The sequence below is a fragment of the Sapajus apella genome, unplaced genomic scaffold (genome assembly GCF_009761245.1).
Source record: "Sapajus apella isolate SASKATOON/1434 unplaced genomic scaffold, GSC_monkey_1.0 scaffold1, whole genome shotgun sequence".
Lineage (NCBI taxonomy): Eukaryota > Metazoa > Chordata > Mammalia > Primates > Cebidae > Sapajus > Sapajus apella.
The window spans coordinates 77,866,321-77,881,173 of record NW_022436941.1 but is presented as its reverse complement, the minus strand read 5'-3'; the positions used below and the strand labels follow the sequence as shown (position 1 = coordinate 77,881,173).

Below are 14,853 nucleotides of genomic sequence, written 5' to 3'. Positions count from 1 at the left end.
CACCAACAGCCCACCACATGTCTGCCCACCTTCGGAAAGCAATGTATATCTTATCTTCATTTGACAATTCCACAAACATTTCACCAACCCAATAAAAGGCCCAGGGTAAAGAAGACAATGATATGAACCCTGTCTTCAAAGAGTTTAAAATTTTGTACAAAAGATACGTTTGCATGCCAAATTAATATAACATGAAGCAAAATCTAATAACTGCCACAAATGAGATTTTTAAAAATTCAAACACCTATGGCATTTCAGAGGAAACAGCTACATTATGGAAGAGGGAACATTTCTTGCCATTTTAAAAGTTACTCCAAAAAGTATTTCAGATGATTAAACAAATCTGAGAAAATAAAGTATCATAGCTGAAGAAAGAAAAAAGAAAATTAAAAAATTATTTAAAAGTAGCATCTTCATGTTTTCATTCAACTACACACACCCCAGAAAACATAAAATGAGGCCAAATTTCTCCAGTCAAACTTTGTCCATTCTCTGTGAGAAAGCTAGGTTCAAATGCTGCCACAATCTTGAGATTAAAATGAAAAGTGAAAGAACCTTACATCATTGTACATTTTTAATCCTAAAGGTAATCTGACCATTGTACAATGATGGTCAGATTACCTTTAGGATTAAAAATCATATTTTATTTTTTCAACTAACACTGTAAACATGCACAGTCAGAAGCCTCTTACCTTTGCTGTTTAATTATCCATCTGATTGCACCTCAGATCAGCTCTTCATAATCCAATTTTCAGAAAATGATACATCTATTTAAATGCACATGTAGCTTGTTTGTTCAAGTAGAAAGTGACCAAATTCTTCTGGACTGGGAAAAGATTGGCACGTTTGCTTGTGCATATCAGATTATTTAGTTGCAAAACTGGGAATTATTCTACAGATGTGAATGGATTTCTAATTTATGTCACAAAGGAGAGATTATGCTCTTAGGAGAAGTTATTTACTTACTCATTTTCCTAATTCGATTTCAACACACACGAGAATTTCAAGTCAGGAAAGTATTGCCAACAATGCTTCACCAGAGACAACCGAAAAGCGATCATAAATGTCTTATTAGCTGTAAATAATGATAAAAATCAAATCTTTGGGAATATAATTACAGCTGGTCTAGCCTGAAGGGTTTTTACATTTATATTAGCCCAAGTAAATTACAGTACACTAATTTTAATTTATAGATTAAAATAGGTTTGTTGTGCATGTTGCCATAAATTTCAAAACAAGAAAAATCAAGAAGGATCACCTTCTTTACTTTCTTCGAAATTATTTTTCCAGTTGTAACGTCTGCAGCTCCTCCTTTTCTGCCTGTTGACAAGTGTATTTCTCCTGCTTTCTAACTTTAAATACACTACCCTCTGCATCAACTTGTCTAAGCTTGTTTCTCTATAGTTCTTACTGGCAATTTCTAAGCTATCTTTTCATGATCTTTTGAGGAAACAACATATAAGGGCACCTGTATTCTTTTATGTTCATGTCTCCCCCTTGTTTTCTTTCCTTGGTGCAACAGAAGCAGACATGCATTAGTCTATAACTTATGGTGGCTTACTTATTATTTTTACCTGCATATATTCAGAAACTATTTTTAAGAAAAGGACTAGACTGAAAAATCAGAGCTAGAAAGCCCGGTCATTGTGTGGGCTTGGACAAGTAATATAATTCACTGGACCTGTCTTCTCAGGCACAAAATGAGGGTGACTCTGCAAGAGGATCAATCTTCAAAACTGTGACAATCCTAGAACCAGAAATACCATTTGACCCAGCAATCCCAACAGTGGATACATACCCAAAGGATTATAAATCATTCCATTATAAAGATACATGCACATGTATGTCTATTGCAGCACTATTCACAACAGCAAAGGCATGGAATCAACCCAAATGCCCATCAATGATAGACTGGATAAAGAAAATGTGGTACATATACACCATGGAAAACTATGCATCCATAAAAAGGAATGAAATCATGTCCTTTGCAGGGACATGGATGAAGCCAGAAGCCATCATCCTCAGCAAACTAACACAGCAACAGAAAACTAAACACCACATGTTCTCACTCATAAGTGGGAACTAAACAATGAGAACACATGGACACAGGGAGGGGAACAACACACACCAGGGCCTGCTGAGCAGCAGCAAAAGGAGGAAGAGCATCAGGACAAATAGCTAATGCATGTGGGGCTTAATACCTAGGTGATGGGTTGATAGGTGCAGCAAACCACCATGGCACACGTTTACCTATGTAACAAACCTGCACGTTCTGCACATGTATCCCGGAATTTAAAATAAAATAAAATTTTTTAAAAAGATGGTTGTTCCTTCCATTGGTAAATATAAAAACAAAGACAAAGTGGCACATACATGAGCAGGGAGTGTAAACAAGAAGAGGTGGGGAAGAAAGTGAGACAGAGAAGAAGAAGGAAAAATGAGGCAAGGCAAGAGAGGCAACACCAGAGACAAGGCAGGGAAAGGGTGGGGAACAGGGTGAAGAATTTAAAAAAGAGAAGAGAATTTGGGAAAACAGAAGAGTGTGTACAGTAAGAGAGTTAAAGAAGAGGTCTAATTAACAGCATACAACTAATTATAGGGTACAAAATTTTAAAATTCTTGCATGCATTTTTTGCATGTCCACAAATATCTACAGTTGTTAGTTTCTCTCCAGAAAGGAAAAGCAAAATGCTTGGATATTGAAGTGCTGATTTTAAATGTGTATAAAAATTTGTGAGGAAACAAAGTTATTTTCGATTGTGAATTTATTAAACACAAGATGACATTTTAAGCCATCACATGTTATCATTAAAAATTAGCACAAGAGAAATTCTAGCACAGGGCCCAGGATGTAGTAGGCAACAATATACCTTAGAGAGAGAGACAAGGGACATGAGAGACAGAGGAAGGCTCTGTTTTAAAATAGCTCTTCCTGATCTTGAAGACTAATGGAGTTAGGGAGAAAGGATAAAATATGCCCATGTAAAATTGCCTGGACACCGAACAAGTAGCCAATATGAACTACAATAAAAAGTTAAATAACTGGAAGTCAACTAACTAGAATTCTCAATTTGCTAGAACACAGACATGCACCTTTAGAATCCAGTATTCAAGAAGACAACTATACAAAAAATAAAAGATTTCAATGTTCATGAAATCATAACAGCAATTACTACCACCACCATTAGCAACTCCTTAGGAATGTCTCTGGAGAACACTCACATGTAGTACCCACAGCATTCACGTCCAGAGAACAATAACCACTGTCGCTCGTCATGCAGACCAGGAGGCCGCGCAAGGATTTCTGCGGTCCAGCCGAGTTACTCAAAGTAGTGCGTGCACTTCATAGCATCAGTTGACTGCTCTAAATGGTTTCCCACTGGAGAGTTTGAAATTTCAGTCCATGCCTAAAATTTTTGGAGCCAAGAGTCTCCAGCCAGTAACCTACTCCCTTCTCTTCTCTTTCGCAACTTCAGTTCTTTTCTGCAGTGAGAGGCACACACTCCCAAGAACACCTCAGCCCACACATCTAAGATTCATTCACAGCCCCACATTCTTTGGTCCTAGGAGTGCACAACGTTAAGTGCTACAGTTCACCTTTGGGACACGTGACCCCAAGAGAGACCCACATAAACCCTGGAAGTCTTCTTGGGTTCACTTAGGCAGGAATTGTGGCATACCAAGTGGTTTAGAAGAGGGAATAGGGTGCTTTGGAGTGAAAATATACGCATGGCTCTGCAGAATCCTCTCCACATAAGGCGTGGCACAGTGGAGGAAGACTAGCAGGGCCCTCTAAAGCAAGTGACATAAGGCAAGAGCTTCTTTCCCCAGGTTTAAGGGTGCTGCTGTAAATACGGCATTTCTGCCTTAATCTGGGTTAGCCAGGAAATCTAATTAGACATATCTAATTCCATGCAGCCAGACTGAATAGTATTTGGTTGTGCTATACAGTGAAAATAAACCACCTAAGCACTAAAATTAGTGTAACTCAGATGGTCAAACAATTTTGGTTTTAATACTATGGAGTCCCTGCCCCATTTATAAAGCAGAAGAGAATGAATTTTCTTCAGCAATAAACCTCTAAATGGGGAAACCCTTTTCCCCCTCCTGTTTTCTAATGTACTTCCAAAAGTCTCATCTGCCATAAGCGTTCCCCGAAACTTTGATTCAGAGTTAGAAGGCGTGACCTGAATAGTAAAAGAAACAGCTTGGAAGGATTTAGGCACATTTCCTTACTTCTCTGCTTCCTCATTTTTCCTGTCCTTAGAACTTAGGCCTTTTGAAGGATGTCTGGAAGTGTTCACAGCATGTCCATGTGCTTCTGCTACCTCAGTCTTATTTTTATTACTATAATATCTCTGAGTCCTCAAGAGTTACCGTTATTCTTCCTATGTAGGAGTGAATAGCAATTCCATTTCAGTTTTTCCAGCTGCTTCTTTATATTGTTCTGCTGCATGACTTCAAAAAGATAGGAAATCCTTGAAATCCTAGAAACCTAGACTTGGAGTCAGAAAGCACAATTCAAATTGTAGTTGTAGTGCTTAGTAGCTGTGAGGAAAGTGTTTAACTCTTTGAGTCTCAATGTCGTCTGTAAGATGGGGACGTGTTTCAGCAAATACCAAATCAAATCCCTTTCTGGGAGAGCAAACAACACAATGCTGCTTAACAGGCATTCGTGGCAGATATTCTCTGCTTTGGAATGTCTCTGAACAAGGTCCTATTCATTTGTTTATTCAGTTAACAAATAATTTGTTGAGCACCTAATACGTGTCAGACTCTCAACACTTCGGGAGGCCAAGGCAGGGGAATCACTTGAGGCTAGGATTTCAAGACCAGTCTGGCCAATATGATGAAACCCTGCATCTACTAAAAACACACAAAAAATTACCTGGGCATGGTGTCGCACACTTGTAGTCCCAGCTACCCAGGAGGCAGAGGCAGGAGAATCACTTGAACCCAGGAGGCAGAGGTTGCAGTGAGCCAAGATGGTACCACTGCACTCCAGCTTGGGCAAGAAAGTAAGACTTTATCACGAAAAAAAAAAAAAGGAAAAGAAACAAACAAAGAATGTGTGTCATGTTGCTTGCTTAGATTCTATCTATTTGCAGCATTTTGAAATGAAGCCTGTCCCTCTCCTGGCTTCATTATACATCAAAATTCCTGCAGTTAAAGTTTTTTCAAGACACATAGGTCAGCACAGTCACTAAAAAATTCTCCCTTGGGCTTGACAGAAGAGAATTAAAATATAACTGGACTTCATCAAGTCTGGTTTATCAGTTTGTCATGGGAGGCTGGAGTTGGTAGTAGGGATAAATTAAATTATTAAGAATGAAAGTTTCCAATGGTGTAAGGAGAGACATGGTAGTGAGCAGCACATCAGGTAATGAGTGAGCACACGCACCACACACCAGGACTCATTGATACTTATGCTGCAATCCACACGTGCACCTCCTCAATATGTCACCTCTGAAAACCAAAAATGTAACAAGCAACTTACAGAATAGTCATTCCCATTCAGTTGAGTCCCTAATTATAGCCAAATAAAAGACTAGGTTCTTTTAAGCTCGAATACAAAGAGCACCTTTCCAATGGAAAACTAACTACCCAAAGCAGTGTGATTTTGGGATGTGTGTGTGTGTGTGAGTGTGTGTGTGTATGTGTGTGTATGTACACATTTAGTTTTATTGTAACAAAGCAACTTGTACACTTTTAACATTTAAAACTCAGCATCATCTTTCCTTTCCAGTGAAACAAAATTTAAAAATAAACAGGAACAAAATTACAATAGAGAATGTCAATTTGTCAATTCCAAATAAGATACTACAGGTTCTGCTGAATCTCCTATTGACTGGCAGGCCTCAAGTCATCATTAGGAGAGAATTTATTTTAAAAGTGTCATCTTAAACTGCAAGGATGTCTGTCAAATATCACAATAAATAAGCCAAAGGAGAAGCCATGTTGTCAAAATGCCCATTTAACCCACCCAAATATCTCAAACCCACCCTTTGCTGACCTTCTATAATCCCATTTTTTTTTAGGTTTTTTTTTTTCGTTTTTTAAACAAGAGAAAGTAGACATGTTGGTAAATGCTAACTGTCCATATTCACATAGAGACACAGTGTACTCTCTAAACCCAATATACAGAGAAAGGAGGAAAAAGCTAGAATTTTATGCACTACTACGCAAGGGCCTACACCCTCCAGCTTCCAGCAGAGCGAAGGGAGCAGGTTTTTCTTTTTCCCACAGAGCTTGGTGGTGTTGATTCTATACAGTTTTTGTTCAGACAGGAAGGGATAAAAATGAATTTCAAATAGGAAGGGGTAGAGACACTTTTCTCATTGCATTCTGCTCAAGGTATATCCCCCAAAATAAGTTGAGACCATGGTGTAGAGAAAAGAGACCTCAAGAATAGGGCAGCTGAGCACAAGAGGGGAAAAAAAAGACTGCAACTTGCTCCCAGGGACTGGAGAAAATTATTAGAAAGGAAGGTTGGAACCCATCAGTGTTCTATCAGTCATCTTCTCCTTCATCCTCCTCTCCTTCCTCCCCTTCATTAGCATCTTCATCTTCTTCGCCTTCATCCTCACCCCCTTCTTCATCGATATCTCCTAATTATTCCTCCCTCCTCTTCATTATTATCATTATCACCTTCTTCTCCTTCTCCTTCTTCATCATCCGTATCGGGAACCAAGTAGTACTGTCATGAGTATGGCCAAATATAATCTCTGATAACCTCTCCTAAGTCATCAGCACCTGCATCAGAATAGTCAGTAAGCCTGGTAAAAAAGCTCCCTGGTTCCTCATGCTGCCTCTTCCTGCCAGTTTAATTCTGCATTTGACTTGAATGTTTCATCAAATCCTTTGCAGATTTCCATTTGATTTCAGTAGACTTTGAAGATGTATCACCACTCCCATTCAGATGAAATTCTTTGCAGAGAACTTTATTTTCAAAGTAAGGATTTCCATCAAAATGAAAATCTATTCTGTAACCTAATTTAATATCTTCAAATTCTGTCACTTCAACCCTGGTCAAATAATGCAGTGCCTCTTTGTCCTCCTCCCCAGGCAGCGCAGGCGCTTGTAGATGGGTGACAAATGTTGTTACCCAAAACTTTGGGATTTTGGCGATCAATTCTGACCTCTTCTGAAAAAAAAATGGTTAGCGGCATTTGTTATGTTTCTCTTCTGCTTTCAAAATCTCCTCACTGGCTTGTTCATTAAGTCTGTCTATTTCATTTTGTACTTCATCAATGTGTTCAGTTGCTTCTTGCTGTTCTTTTTCTCCCTTCTTCAGCAAGCCTGCAGAGGCTGATGTCTCCTCTGGTACCAGAGCAGGAGGTGTTCTTGGTTTCTTCTTTTGAGATGGGAGTGGAGACTGACATTTGGGGGCTAGTCTCCTTGCTCATCTGGAAGTCGGCAGAACATTCTGGTATAAGTTTTATTGGTTACGAGTGGAGAATAACACATGGGTATTTGAAAGATTCTTTTACACTAGCAATCCAATCTTAATTAATGGAGCAAATGTCCATTTTTAATTTTATAAATGCAGAACCATTTTTTTTAGATGAGGGAGTCTCACTCTGTCACCCAGGCTGGAGTGCAATGGTACAGTCTCAGCTCACTACAACCTCCACCTCCTAGTTTCAAGTGATTCTCCTTCCTCAGCCTCCTCAGTAGCTGGGATTACAGGCATCTGCCATTATGCTCTGCTAATTTTTGTATTTTTGTAGAGATGGGGTTTCACCATGTTGGCCAGGCGGTCTTGAACTCCTGACCGCAGGTGATTCACCCACCTTGGTCTCCCAAAGTGCTGGGATTACAGTAATAGGCCACCAAGCCTGGCTGGAACCATTTATAGAAATGGAAAAGACATAGCTATGTGGGCCCCTAAGGAAGTTAATCAACCCACCAAGATAGAACAGGAGTTTGTAAACATATCATTGGTGTTATTGTTTGACAATTTATTGTATAATAGTTAGTTCTTTAACAAATGACTTTGATTTTCCCTGATCTGCATTAATATTAGAAAAAGAATGAGTCCTCTCAAAAGAATGGGAGAAAAATGCAGAAAATAACATTATTTTTAACTTTTTCTCCTCAAACACCCATCTTCTCCATAAGCTTATGATTAGTGAGAGAAAGAGGAGGAAAATCAGGCCTCCCAGAGAGTACATAGTTAGGGGGAATCCCTGCCCCAAACATGCATGGGCAGAGCTACCATGTTGTACAATCTCACTCATAACTCTTTGTGAAATGTACCTCCAGGACTGTGCAGTGCACGATCTGCCTGCTGTGCACAAGGACCCTATCTACAGAGCACCCAATAATCCACGAAAAGGAAAGTGCACCTAGCCCAGGGAAATAATGTGCTGCCCTGTGAGCTGGTTCTATCCTAAGGGAGTCAAGGAAAAGAAAGAGAAAGTATTCACCGACTGTAATAATTAGTCAAGATTTAGAAGTATCAGGGAATTGTAAAATATTTGATTCTGTAATCACATCAGAGGAAAGCCTTTCCATTTGACTGATTCTCCAACAAACCAAATCACAGTGGAAATGGCTGAGCAAACAGTTTTCCTATCTTCATGCTCACACATGGTGGAACATACCATCAAACAAAAAACCATTCACCAGATTTTAATTGATGAAACACATTGGGAAGAAGTGCCTTCCCTTTGGTTGACTTTTAAAACATTAACCCATGTATTTTAAGTTTTTCTTTCAACCTGAAAAATTGAGTTGTTACCTTAATATATGACATTTAAAGACAAGGGATTTCTATCAAACCAGATGAAGAATACCCCTGGACCCCAGTCTGGTGACAAAGCATTATTCACATGAACAGCGTAGGAAGCTTGCTTTACTTGAGATGCTCAAGGATGTGTTGGAAGGAGGATCTCTGAAAAGCAGGAGTGAAAAGGACAGGACCACTCTAGGGCCAGGTAGCCCTCATCAGCGGGCTGATGCTTTAGAATGCCCCTCTCCTGCCCTCCTCCACCCATACCTCCCCATGGAACCAGCAGTCTGCAGGGCTGCGATACACACGCAAGTGCAGGGACAACTTCCCTTCTAGACTGTTCCCCAGGCACAAGGCTCTGGAATTTCCTGCTTTAAGTGGTCAAAGCCATCTTCCAGGGCCTGTGTGGGTCTTTACCCTCCCAAAGCAGATCAGTTCACGACAGTGTGTACACCCCTAGGCCTGAGGGGTGGTCATGGGCAGCTAATGGATGTGGGTCTGAATAAAGTTGAGTGAGCAGTCTGGCTCATCCGCACACATTCTTACAAGGATCCTCCATTTGCACAGTGGAGCCAGGGCAAGAAGAGAAAGAATAGGTTGTGGAATAGGGGGATCTCTTGTCCTGGGCCCTCAAATGTTAGGGGTGAACCTGGAATGGGATAAACCACATAATGAAATAAATACTATTTGGTGATGTAAAGAAAAATCTCCTCTCTGTTTCCTGACCTCACGGTGACCATATAAATGCATTATCTGAACCAGGACAGTGGGGAGCATGAAAGATATCTTAACTAGATGGGACACCAGCTCAACAGGTGAGGCCAGGAGTGTCTTGCAAATGAGGACTGTCTTGCAAACTAGATTATAAAGTCATCCCAGCTATATCCAACTGTAGAAGAGTGTCTTCCCTTATGATGATCCTTCACTACCCTGAGCCCAGAGTTCCATAAATCATTGCCATTCATTAGTATCCAGCATTTTCCCCACATTGGGTTCTTTTCCTCATTAGAGAGTGTTTATGTTTGGTGTGCCCAAGAAGTAAATAAAACCTCATTTTTATCATAAACAACAGACTTTGGGCATATAACAGAAAGCATCAGATGTGGTCCCAGTTTTTGTAGTTTTCCTTCAAAGTTTGTTCAATCTGTTAAGTTTGTAGGTTGACATTGCAAATAAAAGGAGTAGAAAATAAGAGGGAAACCCATGAAACCAGAGAACCATCAGAAATCCCTGCAAACTCACCAAAGAAAGTTGGATCTAGGATTCCTGCAGGAGGTAGAAAATCAAAGATAAATAGTAAATGAAATTTTAAAAGAAAACATTGTAGATGGCCTTTTCTGGAGCCCAGTCTGCGCTGAGCCTGTGAATACAGGATTTAATCAGGACTAGCCAGTGCAATCCAGAAGTGCACACCCTAGAGGAGGGAGTTTCTAGGAAGGTCTACGGCCACATCCTTAACTTCTAGTTAATGTGTCTCCCATGCTGCTTCTTGGCAAATTCCAGTAGCCTGATTTTATCTCATAGCTCTTGCACAACACACACACAGACATACACACACACACACACATGCAAGTCCTACAGTGCTTCCAGCCAGTGCTACTGTTCACCATTATTTACACTAGCAGTTCTTAAAGATGACCACACATCACAGTTATCCTGGGAGCTTCTCTAACATATAGATTCCCAAGCAGCTCCCCACAGAGACTGAATTGGGAGGTCCTGGGTGAGGCTGGGACCTTTCTACCCTTAGTAAACAAATTTTTTGAAAGCAAAACATTCTAACCCCGGGAGAAGCTCTACTAGAGCAGTACAGGCCGAATTCCATCTGACCGGCATGCAGTCATGCTCTCATGCTCTGTTTTTCTCTGTCTATTCTTACTTTGGGGTCTTCCCAGAAAGAGCTGAAGATGTGCTGCCCAACACCATGGAGACGAGGACCCACAACAAACAGCTGTCGTTTTCTGCTATGGCCAAGCTCCAACCAGCTGCTAATTCAAACATATCCTGAAATGTTTCTCTATTCATTGACATTCATGAGAAACTACTTGAGCTTTATTAGGAAATAAAAGTACACACATGCAACAAGTTAAGAAAATTTTAGAATGGTTCCTCTTTTTTATTGAGTCTTTAGTTTCTAGGCCAACAATAAAACTGTTCTTTCAAATGAAATTTTAACCTATTTCTTCCTTCTTTCTCTCTCTCCTCTTCCCCGTCCCACAAACATATAGTGATCTGTGGGCTTTTTGTTAAATTAGTGATTCTCAGTGACTAGAGCCCCAACCCTTCCAGAAGAATACATCAATGTCTCCAGGAAACCATGTAATTTTTCCGCTTGTGAAAATGATCCAAATGTTTTCAAAGGATAAGAAACACTGCCAGCCTCATCTTTGATTCATCCAGAATATGGATGAGAGAAAATTATAGCAATCAATCAACTTGAATTTCATGTTTTACAAATGGTATAGCGTAATCAAAAATAAGCCAAAATTTGTAAGCAATTGGCATAGAAGAATAAATAAAATAAGTAAGATGAGAGAAATGCTATCAGGTAAAAATCCCTCCTTAACAGTAGAAAAGCAGATCATGGAAATTCAGTCATTACTCTGGATGTCATCACAGTCAAAATCAGCTGCTAAGTCAGCTGTTGACAGAGCAGAGGAAGTTAGAAAAACTCTACTCCTCCGGCACAGTTTTGAAGTTCAGAGATACTTGGCTTGGTAAGGCAATCAGTGTACTGATTGCTGTTTCCCCTGGGAGCAGTCATTGCATGTCTCCTGGGTTATTCCCATAGATTTCAGGGATAGGGCCATTACAAGAGAGTCCCCTGATCTTGGCTGCCGAAAATCTCAACATAGCACAATAGTGGTGCCTCCTCGCCAAGAGAGCAAATCAGTGCCAACCATGGTATCCAAATTTCCACTCATCATACTGATGTAGCATTAAAGCGTATAGGGCTGTAAAAGCGAAAAAATAAAAAGCAAGCCCAGGCCAAGCAGGGTGGCTCATGCCTATAATCCCAGTACTTTTGGAGATCAACATGGGAGGATCGTGTAAAGCCAGGATTTCAATACCAGCCCAGATAGCAAAGTAAGACCCCTTCTCTATAAACTTTTTTTTTTTTTTAGTCAGGCATAGTGGCACATGCTTGTAGTCTCAGCTATTTGGGAGCTTGAGGTGAGAAGACTGCTTGAACTCAGGAGTTCAAGGCTACAGTGAGTTGTAATCACGCCACTGTACCCCAGGCTGAGTGACAACACAACTTCATCTTTAAAAAACAAAAAATGACAATAAATAAATAAATATAAGTTCCAGACCTGAATGTGGAAAATACACCCACTTACTTCCTGAAATCATGCCAAGCTGAAGAAATATCTCTTCAATATATTAGTCCTTGGCATATTATTATTTCATTAACTTAACATCTCATTTCTCTTGCTCTATTGTTCTTTTCACTATGCTTTAGATCATTTTCCTAAAATAGTTTAAAAGTGAAAATGTTCACCTTCCATAAATCATGACTTCTATAAATCACAAGACATAATATATGTATTATTCCACTTGTATAAGCACAAATTTGTCATGAACTAGCTTGAAACAAAGTTTGGAAGGATGTGCATGGCGACATTCACGTTGGTTAAGATGATCCAAGATTCCTGTTACTTACCTCTTTTCTACTAGAAACATTTATTATTTGCATGCTCTTCAAGCTTTAAAAAAAAAGGGTGGGAAATATTGAAGTTACTTACCAATGGAAGCTATCAACATCTGACATTATAATTACAGATGCTCCTTATTAGGACATACCCCATTGTAAGTTGAAAATATCATTAATTCAAAAATATATTTAATATACCTAACCTACCAACATCATAACTTAGCCTAGCTTACCTAAACATGCTCCAAACACTTACATTAGCCTACAGTTGGGCAAAATCATCTAACACAAAACCTACTTTATAATAAAATATTGAATATCTCTTGTAATTTTAAATACTGTACTGAAAGTGAAGAAAAAGGAAAAGAAAGGGCAGAGTCAACTACAGAGAACAATGAAGAGGCAGAATAAATTCAATAGGAAGGGAACAGTTTCTGCTGAATGCAAGTAACTTCACACCATCATAAAAATGGTTGAAAAATTCTAAGTTGAACCATCATAAGTTGGGGACTGACTATTTCAAAACTCTAAGAACAAATGGCTTACGTTAGACTTCTGACTGTATCACTTCTTTGTCTATTGTTACCCATTATTTATGTTATCTGCCATTGCCAAAATCTACCCACTAGGTTGAATGGAAGTATTTGTCAACAACCTTATTCCAAAACATAGAAACAAGATGGTCGTAAATAAGAGGTTACTTACCCTCCTGAAACAGCCACTAATTCCACAAATTATCTGCTTGTTGTTCAAGACAGAGACCCTCACAGATTAAGGAAATAAGGATATCTCCTATCAATGAATTGTAACATTCATTCAATTAAAAAAATACTTGAAGCCACAATTGACATTTCAATTTTATAGTTCTTCTTGCTCTCGCTTTTCCTGGAGATTGTACAACAGGAGGTAGATACCAAATATGTTCCCTACGAAAATTTAGATTGGCTCTATTAATCTCTCTCTGACTTCAAGACAATATTTAAAAATAAATGTCTGGCTTAACATTTTACAAATGCATCTTTTTAAACATTAATATTTTTTCTGTGTACCACAAGAGAGAAACTCTGTATTGAGAATCTAAGTCAGGATTGATTCAATGAGATTAAAATCACCCAGGACAGCCTCTCTTCATCTCCACCACTCGGGAGCTTTCTTGAACACACTTTGGAGTTCATTATTACCTAGGATTGTCTCATCTTCAAGATCTGACATTTTGGAATCCTCCCGTCTGCCAGTCTCAAATTTTTCAACATGTTCTACTCTTTCCCTCCTGTTGAATTTATCCTGCCCCTTCATTGTTCTCAGTAGTTGATTTTGCTCTTCCTTTTCTTTGTTCTTCCAGTTTTCTTAAATGGGGATACAAATTCCCAGCCCAACTCCAGCCAGTATAGGGCCTCATCATGGAAAAATAGGGAGTATATATTGTAGATATCTATTTACCGATAAATGAATCACCTACTACTTTAATAGATCGACACTGGAATTTTAAATACTTTATTTCATTATTTATTTATTTATTTATTTTCAAGATGGAGTCTTGCTCTGTTGCCCAGGCTGGAGTGCAGTGGCATAATCTCGGCTCACTGCAACCTCTGCCTCCTCCAGGTTCAAGCAATCCTCCTGCCTCAGCCTCCTGAGTAACTGGGATTATAGGCATTCGCCACCTCATCTGGCTAATTTTTGTATTCTTAGGAGAGACAAAATTTCACCATGTTGGCCAGGCTGGTCTCAAACTTTTGACCTCATGATCCACCCACCTTGGCCTCCCCAAGTGCTGGGATTACAGGCATGAGCCACTGCACCTGACCCTGGAATTTTAAATATTTTAAAGTTAAAACTTAGGACTTCAGAATTTTCAAACTTCTAAGAGGCCACTTTGAGGGTCAGAGATACATTTTCCTTCTTCTCTGTCATGATGGATATTTCACAGGAAAAGTTTGGAGCATTAACCTAACTTATTCAGCCTCCTCTTGCCTTCACATCCTATGGTCACCCATCACCAGCCAAATTCTTTCTGACCTCTGAGATTTCCTAGCACTCTTAACCTTCCACTAAAAGCCATACTTACACTGACCCAATCCATTTCTTCTGCCTTAATTCTGGGGTATCACATTTTCTGTATTAGTCTGTTTTCACACTGCTATAAAGAACTACCTGAGAATGGGTAATTTATGAAGAAAAGAGATCTAATTGACTCACAGCTCCCCAGGCTTAACAGGAAGCATGACTTCGCTGGGGTTGGGGGAGTGGTCTTAGGAAACTTAACAACTGTGATGGAAGATGAAGAAGAAGCAAGCACATCTTACCATGGCAGAACAGAAAAGAGAATGGAGATGTGCCACATACTTTTAAATGAACAGATCCTGTGAGAACTCACTCACTATCTCAAGAACAGCAAGGGGGAAATCTGCTCCTGAGATCCAATCAACTCCCACCAGGCTCCTTCTCCAACACATGGGGATTA

The 14,853-nt window shown here is 39.5% G+C and overlaps 1 protein-coding gene and 1 pseudogene across 2 annotated transcripts in view; both read right to left on the bottom strand.

The window, feature by feature from the left end:
- PDE4D (phosphodiesterase 4D) overlaps positions 1-14,853 on the bottom strand; it is a 1,549,195-nt gene that overhangs the window by 1,485,363 nt on the left and 48,979 nt on the right. The window lies entirely within an intron of this gene.
- Positions 5,867-13,685, bottom strand: LOC116558362 (annotated as a pseudogene).